We start from the raw sequence: 16,019 nt of genomic DNA on the forward strand, positions 1-16,019 counted from the left end.
TTACTTTTCACTACAATTTCGCATAATGTTAACAATTACGATTACCATTACCATCAAATCAGAATTACCAATTCAATAAATACCATTACCCCTAATGGTAGCTACTATTCACTACCTAATGGTATTCGCTAACGTCATCATCACTCTCACCAGCGTAACTATGTTTAATGATTACATAATGTGTCCTATTACTATTTAGTTAAATAAATTTATTTCTTTAAATTACATTTACGCATAATGTTAATAATTAATGTCAGCATGACCATTAAAATTTCTATTGCCAACACAATTACTATTACCATTACAAACATCATTCCCATAATAATTACAATTTACTTTATAATTTAAAAAAACAGTTAGCTTTAGGTTCTAAATTTTTAACACATAACTCCAACACTACTAAGTGGCGTTGCATGTAATTACAGAATATTGGCAAGGAAACCAAAGAACATTTTCTTTCAGAAAACATCTGAGCAGCTGCAACAGTGAAAACTACAGACAGCCAGTGAAGCTTACAAGGCCACCGAATGTCAACAGCAGCCATATGTGGCAACAAGCAAGAAAAAGAATATTCCGAAATCAAGGGAAAGGCTAAGAGTCTCAGAGTAAAAGTATATTTAGCGACAAAAATATATTTGGATACACATATATGGTTCTATGTAAATGTGCGCTTAAGTATTTGGGAAATAAAAGTTTAAGTTGACAACTATGGTCAAAGAAAGCGTGTTGTCGTTCGCTGTGAAGTTGAGCATCTGTAAGACGTGGCGTGTTGCCAACCGACTTTAGGCGTTTGTTTTTGGAAGAACTTCATGCAAGATGCCAAGTGTGTAAAATATTTTTGAGCATACATATATACATATGAATACATATCATACACGTTCATGCATAGAAGCCTACTAAGGAAGTCAAGAATTGATATTTTCGTGTTAAATATTTTTGTTTTTGTAGTTTATTGTTTTATTTATGTTAGAAATATCTTCTCAACTACGAACGAAATAGCAGGCGGCATTTGGCAAAGATTATCGGCTTACATATATATTGAAGAACAACAATGTTGTCGTTGAGTGGGGTGTTTTCCTGAGATGAAATCACACATGAAGTCACAATTGAAATAATAAAATTAACTTTTTTATGAGATAAAATGGAAATACGCAGGAATCGGGCAAGAAAGTCAGTATGACCTCTATGTACGTATGTCGTTATGTACATATATTTTAAGTTTTTACTACTATGTGGAATGAAAACGCACAATCTGATGGAAAACTGTAGTAAAAATGATAACAAATATTAAATTCTATCTATTAAAACCTCCTAAAAGAACACTGAAGAAAAGAAATGCTGTGGACTTGTTTCCAAAAGTCGGTTTAAAGGGTCGAAAAGTATTCAATGAAGTGAAATGAAGGCGATTGTGGGTTCTCATAATTTATATTCATAAATTCAAATTTATGTTAATAAATTATGTTAATTATATTGAGTTTATGTTCGTATAATATTTAGAAGGAATTTATTTTTCATTTGAAAAATTAATATTTATTATTTGTATCATACCAGTTCATCGTTATGTTCTTAGTATTCATTATGTCTACTTAAATTTTTATATGCTCAAAATTTTTATCTAAGCCTTCAAACGAAGCATTTTGACAGCAAACTAAAAATGAAAACATAACCCCACATTATACAAAATTACAAAAAAGCTGGAATGGTACAAGGGACGGAAGTTCGGAAAAGTACTTAAATTCGATCTGAGGGTACCACATAAGTAAACGGACTAAGCCAACATGATTGATTAGCTTGAACGACGGCTATATGCTACAGTGGTCCCATCTGAACAAAATGTTCAACGGTTGTTGCATTGCCTCACCTAATCATAAATGCTGGGATAAAAAAGTTCTCTATACAGGGAGTTTTATTCATTTTTATGCTATAAAAATGCCTTTGTGAAGAGTACTATTGCTTCGATGCAGCTGAAGTTAACGTTCCTTCGTCAAATACCTAGCTTATGGTCTTAATTACGTAATGCTACACGTATTTTTTCGTTTTACTTTAGATGATCCTGTAAGAATTTCGGTGGTCAACGCGGAGGCACCTTTTCTACGAGGGACTGCCGAAATGAAGGGAAGACGGAAAGTAGTAATGGTCGAGCTTTGATTATCTTCCTTTGGAAATTTAACAAAATCTTTAAAAATATATATCTTTGGAATTATATATAAAAAAAAATCTTGAAAAGAGGTTGTTTTTTGCCGAAACAAAACTGTTACAAATCGAAAAAATAACCTGAAAATGAAAATAGTTCAAGCAAATTAGACCCCATTGAACCTACAGCAAAGAGGTTTGATTTGGGTATTTAAGAAGCCAATACACATTTATCACTTCACATATTGCGACACAGAAGAAATAGTCACTCAACCAAACTGCAATAAGTGTCGCTTGAAAGGGACAAGATTTAAGATGTGATGGAAAAGGGGTAGTCAAGAACGCAAATCTTATCATATGCAGAAAAAAGAGCTTTCAAACTAAAACCCATTACGTCATTGCGAAAGGATAAAAGGATATGCATTATAAATGGCTTCAAACTTGATGGATTAAGTAGCAAGCCTGGCTACAGACGCCTAGATAATAAAACTATAGGCAAATATGAGAATGAGAAAATAATCTTTTACGAGAAATCAAACTAATGAACGTGCAAGGTAAATTTTAGAACGAGTTCAATCAAACTTAACACTCGTGTGTTGCTAATAGCTGAAGGTTTAGGGTATACGATTAACTGAAAGATATTATGGTAGGCCTACATAACTTAAATGACGAAAAATTACTATTTTATCAGATATATGAAATAGAGGAACGGCATAAAAATTCATATAAAGAAGCTAGAAATAAATGCATTGTAATACCGAATAGTGAACAAATTTAGTACCATAAAAAAAGTTTGCATTAAAGTATATACAGAACCTTATCAGATTTGACCAGGAAGGTTTTTTTAAACCGAATAATTTTTTTTTCAAAATCGGTAAAATCTTTTTTATGTTAGTTAGGGTTTGGCCTTAAAGCACCATGTAGTGTATGTTTGGCGAAGTAGCAACATATGTAAATGTATTTGTGTACGAAGCTAAAAGTTTTTCTGGCAATTTTTACCATGAAAATTATTAAAAAAAACGCTTCTGTTTGAAATTTAGAGTTTCCAATAAGAACGTGGCAACAGAAATCTTTTAGGGGTCAACTTTATTATGAGAAAAATATTTGAGTGGCGCAAAGCATTTAGTTAAGGTCGTGTCATATACGAAAAAAGAGTCATCGCTCAATTGACAGACTTGTGTGAGCCTTTTCTGTTATCGAAACTAAAGGATGTGCTTTGCATTTATTGATTCAAAAGGAGCCTATTTTAAAAGCGATATTTAAGATTTGTACTGAAATACGTGTAATGCTGTATTGTTTATTTCTCATTCCAGGTCAAATTTGTTCAGACAGTATACTCGTATGCAATACCAATTGGAAAAAAGTTAAGAAGGGCTTATTACTTATGAAACACTATTTTAAACCTACAGCGTCACAACATCATGTAACAAATGGTGTTTATCATAAATGTTTTTTGAGAGCAACTAACTAACTAAATTCAAGTATTCTTAAATAAAATTTTTGCCATAACACATACACGTCCCTTCACGGTTAGCTATCGATTGAATTAAAGTATTCCAATATCGTACCAAACACGTTTTATTATATGTGTTTGTATGTGTGTATGCAAATGAGTGCGTGTTATTATTGTAATAAAATTTCGATAAATGTTAAATTTACATAATTTTCAGCGAAACTCACATTGAACAAATTGTCAATGTGTCATTTAATATTTTGCACAAATTTTGCTTGTGTGAATAAATTAAATTATGAAAATATTTCTTTATCTCTTCTTGTCGGTTTCTTGTCGTTGCTGTGAACTCCAAAAGTGACATATTTGGTGACTTGATGACGTGTCTACGTAAGGACCGCTTTTTTAGCAACGATGAGCTAAGAAAAAATATTATTTGTATATAAGTGTGTGTATGTGTGTAAGTATGCTTATGCGGGTATATATATGATATATATGTGAGCGTCTGCGTATCTAAAGCGACATTTGTAGGCGTCTGCTGAAAAATTATGAACTCTTTCTTTTACATATATACATACAAGTATATATGTATAAACCTAGCTATATTTACATAGTACTCGCTCAAATTGGCTACAATTGCTGATGTGACTATTACTTATGGAAGATAATTCATCGTTATGCCACAAATATTATATATGCGAAATTGAATGTCGGCTCTTGATGCTTTACTGCTAGTAAAACTGACATTTATACATTAAATCATATGAGTATTTGTTTGTGTTTGCATATATTTAAAGACGATATATATCATAAAATTTTATAAAAGCATATTTTCTATGTATGTATGTATACATATATATAAAGTATGTATATGTATGTGTTTGTGAACACATTAACTTAAAAGCTTGTGTGAATATATGTGAGTATCTCCTAAGTGTGATTGATGCGCTTGTCAAAACTTGCTGATGTTATTTATTTAAGTCTAAGTGAGTGTTTTTCCCAATACAATTATATTTCAAATATATTTTGAAGTGGCAAAAAAGGGAATCAATTACTTTAACGGCCTCTGGTAGAGTAGACACGCAACAATTAGTAAGTTTTTTTTATCCTGGATTTTATTTTACAAATTCAGTTAGTTTTTTGATTTCCACCTCAAAACATTCTACTAGCTCACTCAATGGTTTAAGAGTGGCAGTTACCTCGTCAAATGAAAAAGTTTTCTACATAAGAACTTGAATTTTATCGTTCAGTTTGTGTGGCAGCTTTATCCTATAGTGCTCCGATATCGGCAGTTCCGACAAATGAGCAGCTTCTTCTGGGAAAAATCCATGTAATATTTAAGTTTGATACCTGGAAAAGTGTCGCGTATATACTGACTGACGGGCATGGCTAATTTGACTCAGCTTGCTCATTTATAGTATATACATATATATGTATATACTCTTTCGACGTTTCCTTCAGGGTGTTACAAACTTTTAGAAGCCTGTCTTCGTTCCATGAATACTCGTACTTGACAGTTCGAAAATTATTTAGGTTTCTGTCATAATTGTCATTTAGAGTGGACCTAAAATTTCAAATCTTAGTTAGCCTAGAGATCAATGATCTCAGAAGTAGGAGGTTTCATAGAAGAAAGACCGGTTTCATTATCGAGTTATGGCAGTGCCGGACGAGAGTACATACTACTGGGGTATTTTCTGCGCTGATGAGCTAGGATATCTCGAGAAAACTTATACGTATTCACAGGCACTTAGATTGGTTTCGCAAATGGGACAAAAAACTTAGTTATTGAAATGTTCACAAAGTTACTAATAATGCCACTAAATGGATTAATATTTGTACAGGCGGTAGTTGACATTATCCAACAGTTCTTATTTACTGTTTGTACCGGAGCTCGTCTCTTTAGTCCTATTCACTCTGCCCATTCTAAATTGTTAAAGCTGTAACTTAAAAATAACAAATTACCGCTATAAGGGCTTCGAATGTGCTGTCATTCTAATATAAGCTCATTGAATGAACAAACACATGTCTTTCTAACATTCTTTAGCCCTTGTCCACTCAGGTTAACCATTTCGATCAGGATCTGCGTGGACATGAATTGATATCAGCAAGCTTCAACACACTCACACATGCATACACATAGATATGTACTTTTCCATAGACTTTTGTTCAACTTAAAAATAGTCAACAGACAATAGAAGCGGAATATATGTGCCAACATGATCGACGTGACTGAGGACTTTGTAATCTCGGCACAAATGGACATAAAGAAACCGCTATGTGTACACTCATAAGTGTGTGTATGAGTATATGTGTGTGTGGACAAGCAGAAAACCCTAAATGACATTGAATAGCAGCATCGTAAGGGCAGCTGAGAATAGTGTAGCCATTAAGCTTCCTTGTGTGACATTCATGTGTCAATTGGGATATATCCATCACATATTTATATACAAATATAATATAAAAGTATATGTGTTTTTATTTATACACTCATATAGAACAATAGGAAAAATAAGCAAAAAGTAAAGGTTTCCTTTCTGCACACACAATATAATGCATGTTTGTATATTGTTTTGCACATTTGCGCAATAATGGATTAACATGTGTTCAGAGGTTCTTATTTTACACATATAAAATACATGTGTACATATAATAGAAAATTATTTATACACAAAGCATTCTCGGACATTTTTTTTGAAGAAGTTTAAGTATATTTGTTTTCAAAACCCAATAGTGATAAGATTTCTTGGTTTATATCGTTGATGCTGGTTGGTACTGAGAACCACAAATATATAAATACAAACGTAGAACTACTTCGTGGAAAGATCCACCTTTGCTATTTGATATCGAAAAACTTAAATTTTGGCATTACAAAGAAACACAAGTCTTGGATATTTGTATAATAGAGTGAGAGGGAGAAATGGAATCCCTACCTACATCTTTATATAACTCTGCATTCTAATTACTTCTACACTTTTGGAATATATTTTAAGTTACAGCTTTCCACCGAATTAAGTAAACTTCAAAATTTGCTGTCAAAAATATGTAAACTTACCTGTGCAGCTGACAGCTGAACAATATTTGATGTTTGAATGACAGCGGCTTTAATTGCAGCAAATTTATAATTACACTTTTGACACATTATGAAAATTTTTACACTGAAAAATATGAAAAAGAGAAACAAATTTTACAAGAAATTATATTGATTGTTTTTATTTACTAAAAGTAGAGAGAAATACAAATATTTGTAATATAAATATTGGTTGACTGGTGTCATAAAAAAATGCAACAAATTACTTTTATTTTTTGAGGTTATGTACTTGTAGTATCTCTAACTGTTTTGAATGACACACATTCCTTTGAGTGGCTTTAATCGTTTCACTCAATTTATAAATACTATTTTCATAAAACTTATAAAGAACTTATTAAAGTAAGTATGGTCATGCAAAATAGAAAGCTAAGGATATCTGACAACAGACAACGACTTTTAAGGTTTAGGATTACTGATGACCAATTGGTTGAAAATAGTTCAATTAAACTGATCTCTCGCTGATGACGATGGACAATAATCAATTAGATGCCCTCAAAATAACTTTAATAGAACCCTATAGATTCTTTAAGCAACTGTAGCAGATTTTGGTAGTCGGGAGCTAGTAAACTTGCACTTAGTGAGACCTCCAACTCAGTTAGCATTGGAAAAAACTTCTGCGATAATATTTCACTATTCTAATGTTGGAGAAGAAAATTAGATCGGTGGACCTAAATCGAAACACTAAAATATTTAATGAGGCAGTATTATTATCAATATCTGTACTGTGAGCTCCGCTTTCGATAAATTTGGAGAAACAATAAACAAAACATGCCCAATATGAGATGAAATATCTTTTGTCACCAAAGAAGCAGTTAGGTAGAGGCAGCAGAGAAAGAGAGTGCCGGACTATCATAAGAAAGATCATGAGAAGAGAAACTATAACTATATAGTGTATCAATATGAACATACAGCATGATACAATAATTTTAGCTATAGACATTCTCTAAAGCCGAAAGTAAAGCACCAAACTAATTTACTTTTTTATGAGGATTTTAATAGATGACGAATCACTTTCTTTTTTATACTAGGTGCCAAAATACGAACCGTAATCCAGTATATCCCAAGTTTGCTACAAAAGGAGTACAAGACAATTGTAATATCTTTGTCGGGATTATAAAAAGTAATTAGAACGAAGAATTGAATTAATGAAGAATTCATTATGAAGGTTTAATGGAAGGAGAGATGCATCTTTGTAAAAATTAGTCAAAAAACTATAACCAAATCTACAACAGACAAATATGAATGAAAAAAAGTTTGTGGTTAAAAAACATTCCAGTTAGTCATGTCATTCTTCTCAACTAAATGATTTCACTTATTGAGTTTTTAAAAATACAAAATCCCACAATTTAAGCACGAATAATACACAAGGATTTCGCAAAAACTTTGCAGCTATCGAAATTTGTTTAACAAGCGCATGAAAGTGGAAATTGCTCATTAGGCATAGCATATAAAAACTTTATTCCAAATTAAAAAAGAGCGTATCATATTTTTCCTGCCGTCATTGGCAATGATTCTAGTGCGCTATGCGCCGCTGTTATGCTAAGTAGGTAGTCATGGAGAAAATTGTATGTAAATGTATGCGAAAAAGTCAAATCACATACCACGAATCAAACGAGTTGGAAAAGTTGCAAAAATTTGGTGTAGACATTTAAATTCCGCAACTAAGAATTTGCGAAAATATGTAAGCTTTTCTAATTTAGGTATAAAGATACTTCGGAAAATGTATACGATATGCAAGTGTACGAGAGATGTTCGATTAGACAGCGATAATAAAATTTTGAGTATTAATTTTTCGTTCAGAAGAGTAGAAAGAGAGGATAAATGTTATCAGAAATTTGAACTATGAAATATCATTTTTCAAGAAGTGATTTATTGATCTACAGGGATCGCATTTGCAATTCGGGGACCATATGCCCTCAGCTCGCCTCGTTTGCCATGTTGGGCAACTATCTAATATGTGAATGCGTGACTATTTTGTGATAATCCGAGAGTTCTAATATTTTTCAGAGACAGTTCAAAAATTATGGAACTAGTAGATAAAAATCCTTAAAAAATCGTCATACGCTCTGAAGCAGCTTTGAAAGTACCCGACATTTTATTTATTGAAATATATAAGCCACAATTAGAAAAAGAAATTCATCAATGATAAGGAGATACAGTTTTTTCAGTGATGAATGATATGGTGAAGACCATGGTTGATAAGTTGATTTCACTACAAGGGACAACAAAATAAATCATTGTACGTGTATCACCGCAGCTAATCTACATCAAATTAATTTATACCAGTGTATGTGGTTTGTGCTAGTAGCTTGTTCGCTTCTTTACTTTCAAAAGCTTGGCATATTGAAGTCAGCTATGGTCGGGCGTAATATGCATACGCATAGTTTTGTATGTTTTTTTTGATAATCGGCCATTCATTTAAAAAAATTTTGAACTCCCTTCATTCCGTAACCGATCTAAAAATATTTCACATCCAAATTCAAACAAAAAAAAAACTTAATAGAGACAAATGCAGGTAATGATTGGTTTTTGACAAAATGGCGGCCCAAAAATTTAAAGTCGATTTCTTGTGTGTTTCAAGTCGTCGGCCGAGTCTTTTCGGAAAAAATTTCCTGACCGATTCTGAAAACAGTGTTTCGAGAAAAATGCGTTTAAAATTTTGGGAGCCGAAACTACGATTACAAATAAAAAATAATCGATTTTTTTAAGTTCACGATAAAAACGTTGAGAACTTTACTCCTTTTCCTGAATTGCTGAAAATAATTATTTTTCAAACACATACATTTTGCTGCAAAATTGATAGTTTTTTTTCAACAATCCTCGTATATACGAATGTTAAAAAATATATCATTGTAACCAATCGCATTTTCCTTGCGTTCTTTTTTTCATCAGTACTCTTGATTACAATTAACACAGTTGGCATGAATTGCATTTAAAACCACAATCTAAGTTACTCTCAGCTCTAAATTAAAATTTCGTTATAAAATGTTGTGTTGAAAAATCATGACCACAGGGTACAATAACAATAAAATTGCTGCATCTTTAGTGGCATTCAATTATTACTTGGTTTGATTACAATGGCTGTCCTAATGAACTGATGGCTGTCCTTCAGCACTCATTCAACATTGGTCTTGTACCACAAATGTGTGTTGATTCTGCCTTCACAATTTTTCAAAACAATTTACATACCATATATGTAAATTTATAGAGTTTTGTGAAATTTTAAACCTAAAACTAAACGAAATACTTTGGTACAGTCGCAGTAAATTCGTAGCTAGTGAAATTCTAGCTTTTTATAAGGGCTTAAAATAGTAAACTGATCATAACATCAATCAAAATATAAAGAAATAATATAATAGTTATTAGTCAGCCCATATTGTAGGTAGAGGATGGTTGTGAGAAAAACTGTGCCAGAAAAAATCAAACTATACCAATTACTTATATGAAATTAGACTAGGTTCAAACCAGTCGTCAGCTATTTTCTTGCAGATAACATAAAACAGGTAGGAATAAATAAATTCTGAAACTACTCTAAACTGAGGTCATGCTGACTTCAAAATCAGTCTATAACATAAAAAAAATTCAAACGTTGTAATAGGTTCAAACTGGTATAAAGTAGTGGGATCAGCTGAAAGGGAAATATCAAGTATTTTTGTACCTTAGAAAAGGAAGATATAGGTAGCCCGAAGTATACTCTGTAAGAGTATTTGCATATGCCTAATATTAATGCATAGTTGATCTCTTATTACCCTTATAACTTAAGATAGATCACAAAAGTTTTGTATGTATTAACATTACGACACTAACGAGCTTTAGCGTTTTTAACTAATATATAAATATCTATCGAAAGTTTATCGAAGTGATAGCCGCTATGGTAGTTTTTAATGAAAACACTAGTTGTTGATATGATTTTAGATTTTAAGCTAATATTATTGGTATTCGAGAGGGGATCAAAGATTCATAGCTGCATCAAATTTGTTAGTTAGCGAATAAAATATTTAAGATTTATACGTGGTCCTGCAAATAGTTTTGAGGAACACGTTTTGGAAACGGTTCACGGGGCTTAGAGTGGATGTATCGAACAAAGAGAGACTTATGGTTAGAAAAAAAATTTAAGATTTGGTAAATTTCTTATCAAAATCAGTTACCATAAAAACAAACTCATTTTCCCTAAAGTTATAAAGATTGTGGTTCACAGAACAACCGCAACTAACCAAACCATGCCAACCTTTACAAAAAACCCACGAAAAGGAGAAAGAAACTATGTGCGTTAATAAGTAAAAATTTAAGCCCAAATACGCAATACCTACCAGTTTCTGGCACTGTAATGAACGACTCGGCGAGAGCGCCGGAAATTTGTCAGTAACTGAAATTTCTTAAGTGAGGTAACGCTTATACTTTGCTCAGGATTTATTACCGACAATTATGACCTGCTGAAGACTTGTCGGCTGCATGGAGTGTGGGGATTGGTCAAAATTGCGGGAAAGGTAAATTTTCGGTGAACATTTTTTAATGGGAATTACTTGTTTGGCCACAATAAGGTATTACACTAATAAATCACGCGGCTATTGATTACATTTTCACCGCTGCACGAAATAGCAGGACGTCGGTTGCATTTTTGAGTTATTTATGGTTAGCCGAAAACGTATTGTAATGACTGTAATTTGTAGGTGAATTGAATTTTTCGCATTATAAAGTTCGAGGTGAAAATAATTTTTATAAAATTATTGATGCTTTACGTTTGGGTGGAAAATTGTTGTTAATTATTGCTGAAATTGTACGTGTGTTTTTTGTAAGGTTGTAAAATATTGCACAGTTATAATTGACCACAGATGGATAAAGTCTTAAAAAGAATATTAATAGAAAATAATTTACAAGTTTTCAGTAATAATCATTTCAATAAATGAAGGGTTGTTCGACATGAAAGGATTTTATTTTACTTAAAAAAAATATGTGTGAAGTTAAATACAAATATCAAAAATATCAATAAAATTCTAGATTTAATATTCGCTGCTGAACTTTCGCTGGATAATATTTAGTGCTGTACCAAGTCCCAAAACTGCAAAACTGGAAAGACCCAGAAGCCTTAAAAAGGCCTCTTTAATGATGGTGAAGGAAAATTTTATGTTTTGAAATTTTTTTAGAAGTCTAAAGTTGTGAAAGTCCTCATTGTTTACAAAAATAAATAAAAACTTATTTATGACATCGTTAAAATTCAATACTTTATATTTATGGCGGCAACTCTCAACAACTCTGAAACTAGTATGAAAGTAATGGCTTACGAGTAATAAAATGTTAGTTATTAAAAAATTTAAAATATTTTTATTTTTTTTTAATTTTTCATAGCACATCTAAGTGGCAATCATATACCAAAAGTAAAATTTAATTTTACAACCCTTAAACTGTTATGAAAATAATGATCTACAAATAATAAAAAATATCAAAAAGTAAAAAATTCAAAATAATTTTTTATAGCATATTCAGGTGACACCGATATACAAATAAAACAATATTTAAAAGATGTAGTTTATATACATTTGTATAAAAGAAGAAGGTCTTCAAGCAGTGTATATACGAATCAATATTTATATAAATAGTAAATACATTTTTATGTATCTAAAACCTACCGGGAACCCCCTTTTTAAAGCAAAGCTACAGTTTTAAAAATATACACTTTAATTTATGTGTTTTCAATGTATGAAACGTGTTGATAAAGGATAAAGTATTGTGTTCCCTTAACGGTTGTTTGTATCAACTAAAATTAATCGAGATATATTATATAATATATATTGAGTCATATATATATATATATATACATATATATAAATGATCAGGATGACAAGACGAGTTTAAATCCGGCTGCCTGTTCGGCTGTCCGTCTGTTGCTGTCTCAGATGGGCAGAATCGGTTCATTGTGAAATATCTTATATATATATATGTACACATATATGTTTAAACTCATATAGTAAATGCTTCAAATCCAGTATCACTATTTGCGGCTCAATAAATTTGTGAATAATGCAACTTACACTCTGACAGTTTTATCTGGCTAAAGAGCGAGAATGGGAGGAGCATGTCATTGGGCAAACGTGACAATAGAAAAGTCACGCAAATATATACAAATAAGTCATCAATTATGTGCGTGAAAGAGAAGAATGTGACAGAAAGCAATTTGTTTCAGAAAAATGTGGCAAACACGCGCATAAAGCTCGAAATAGAATTAAAGTCCACATAATACTTGACACTAATATCTACAATAACGGTTTTATAAAACTAATGATATATAAATTAAAGTATGCCAAAGATTCAAGCAGAGATCTGCACTTAAGGAAAACAAACTCGCCACAAAAGCTGATAAGAAAGGAAGAAGAGAAATAGAGTGCGGGTGAGATTTCGTTGCATTTGGCCATTTGGCTGACTTGCCAAATTGATTTTTAATGCGGGCAAGCAGCTCCTCCGATTACACACACACATACAACTACAGGAGTAATGAATGAGCTATGAGCGTGTGTTGCTGATGAAGACATCCTGACATTAGCAGGCGACTGCTTAATGACTTTGAACGCGATAAGTTTGTTGGCATTACGGTTACGTAAGTTATGCTGCTTGCTTGTTGTTTTTGCATTCATAAGTTGCATTGAAGTTGTGGGCGAGTTGTCAGCAGCAGCTGTTTGGAAAATAACTAATGAATAAAGAATATTTTTAAGTTAATTGATATTAAATTTATGTTCATCAAAAGAAAAGGAAATTAAAAGCTTGTTTGAGGATTTGAAGTATTTTTGGGAGTTAGCTCAATTAACAGATAATTGTATATCAGAGGAGAAGAGAGTTTCCAACTGAAATACAAAGAGGGTTTGATGTGGTCACCTACCAAATAACTTAGGAAGTGTTGAAATCAAATGTAATTTAATGTTTTTTTTTAAAGTACCTAAGAAAGGTAAAAAAATCCTTCAGTAAGAAATTTACTACAACCCTATAAGTATAAGAAATTTGTTTAAAGTATTCAATTTTCAGAATCGAATCTCTTTGATGTTAGGGGCTTTAATTATGGGTAGAGTAAACATAATTTAAATTAGGTGGCAAACCTGGTAATAATTTTTTAGGCCATCGCTTGACGTTTTTTATTTTAATTCAGATTTATATATTATTTTACCAAACATAATTAAACGGCAACCCTAACCTAAATAATCTTTTAAAATTAAATCGCAAATGTATTTCAAATTTTTTTTTCAGTAATCGGACGGTAACTCATATCGTCAATATATTAAAAATTATCAAATTTAAGTGGAAACCCTAGTTAATTAAATTACTTTTAAATAATTCGATTAATTTATTAAATCGTTGAAAATTGTCCGTTAAAAAATACTAAAACTATTTAACTAAAATAATAAATTGGCAACCCTAAGGAAATTAATCTCTTAAAACATCTTAGCCGCCAACCCTAATAAAAATACTTTTTGTGCATTAAGTTTAGTTAATACCAATACATTTATAAAATTTGTGTGTATTTAAGCCGCTTTTCTAGTTGATTCTTAAATATTTTATTGTTGGCAACCAAACTCAATCAACATTATTATTGTCTGAGTCTCGTTGCCGCCTTTGTAATATATATATATAGCTTCAGTCAGTGATATATGTATATATAGTAAGCCAATCGAAATTATTTTGTGGTCTTTGCAATAAATATATGACAACTCTAGTTAGCTTACTTAAAATGTCGATTATTTGGTAACACCCTTAAAAATAAAAATGTGGAGAAATTTTTCTAAATGCTCAGTAACAGAGAAAGCCCTAAGATTATGATTTCGTTACATGTAATAAATGAACATGACAACCGTGAAAATAATAATAGTTCACTAAAAAAAATCTAACTAACAGAAGGACAATAAAAGTTAAGTTACTTTTATTAGAAAGCTGCGACAACTCTTCTCGAAATCTCTTTATTCCTTAATATCCTCTCTTTTAATTTGATTTGCGTATAAAGTAAGTTGGATAACAGTACTAAAATGATCTGGTTCAAAAAAAGCTAATATTAAATTTGTATAAGATTAATTGTTTTGAGAAAAATTGTTTATGAAATTTTAAATATCTTGTATGTGCTAATCCTGCTGAGAATTGTACAAAAACTTAAATTTCACTACTACTGCCGATACATATGTATCTGTATGCCCCTTTATAAAATATATAAATCGAAATTCATTAAATTTTATTTTAGAACAGCCCTAAAATTTTGTTGACATTACAATCAAGCAGCTGCTAATAATATAAACACACTTTATCTGCTTTGTAAGCTTGTCCGCCAGCGACGCCAGGCCGCGAGGCGATTAACCGATGGCTTGCCATTTCACTAAAAGAGTGTCAACCAAATAACCGGATGGGGAAAAGATATCGGATGTGAATGTGCGATTTTAAACGTAAATGTATTTTGTAACGGATATTGTTTATGCAAGTGTTAATGCATTTATTTAAACACCCGGGATTTATTGATTTAAGCTATGACTTTTTCTAGCCCGCAGTGCAATGTTGCGCTGTGGTGACTTTTGTTATGTGGCTTCCGTTTGTAGTTTTTTTTTTTTTTTGTAATTTGTTTGACTATATTTTATAGCAAAAAAAGGGAACTTGTGAAACACTTTTTTAGGGTGTGTCTATAGTTACGTGTTGATGCGCATAGCAATAAAAATGGTGGCATGAAAGTGATTTAACAAATTAAAAATTGGTGTCAATGAAAAAATTAACTAGTGACCTGGGTTCGTACTTAAACGAGACACATGTACTGACCTAATTGACTTTGAAAACAAATTTTTTTGTTCAGAGTCTGTTGAGGTTAGTGATAGGTTGTAGGCATTTTGACGATATCCGACGAGGTTTTTGATCCATACCTATGAGTTCTGGGCATCACAACAGACAAGCGTCTATCGTAATCAGCCTATTTACCTAACCTAAACTGCTTAGAAATATTACCTAACGTTTCTTCAAGAGTTCGAAAATATTGTCATTGGTAGTAAATAATTTTAAAAAGATATAGACAAAGGCCACTAAGAACACAGAATATTAAGATAATATATCTTAGCTCTTGTTATAATAGCAATACTAAATCACTTTCGGTACATTTAGGCAGATGTTGTTTAGTGAATTAACAATTAATGAAGGCGTTTGCACCCCTTTTATTGAATATATGATATGAAAATTATTTCGGTTCGTTGGAAATTACCCTCATCAAACAATACTTTCCCACACTTAGAAGAAAAGCAATGAACTATTTTATAATAAACTTTCTCATGCATTATTCGAACCACTCTAAAATTCCTGTCGGAGTTGTGGAACGGACAATGTAGGGTATTTGAATTT

The 16,019-nt window shown here is 31.6% G+C and overlaps 1 long non-coding RNA gene across 1 annotated transcript in view; it reads right to left on the bottom strand.

The window, feature by feature from the left end:
• Positions 1–16,019, bottom strand: part of LOC138856326 (uncharacterized) — a 131,754-nt gene that overhangs the window by 19,103 nt on the left and 96,632 nt on the right. Inside the window, exon 3 of the long non-coding RNA XR_011395527.1 lies at positions 6,636–6,738. This is a non-coding gene — a long non-coding RNA (uncharacterized lncRNA). The remainder of the gene's footprint in view (positions 1–6,635; positions 6,739–16,019) is intronic.

The sequence above is a fragment of the Bactrocera oleae genome, chromosome 3, assembly GCF_042242935.1.
Source record: "Bactrocera oleae isolate idBacOlea1 chromosome 3, idBacOlea1, whole genome shotgun sequence".
Classification (NCBI taxonomy): domain Eukaryota; kingdom Metazoa; phylum Arthropoda; class Insecta; order Diptera; family Tephritidae; genus Bactrocera; species Bactrocera oleae.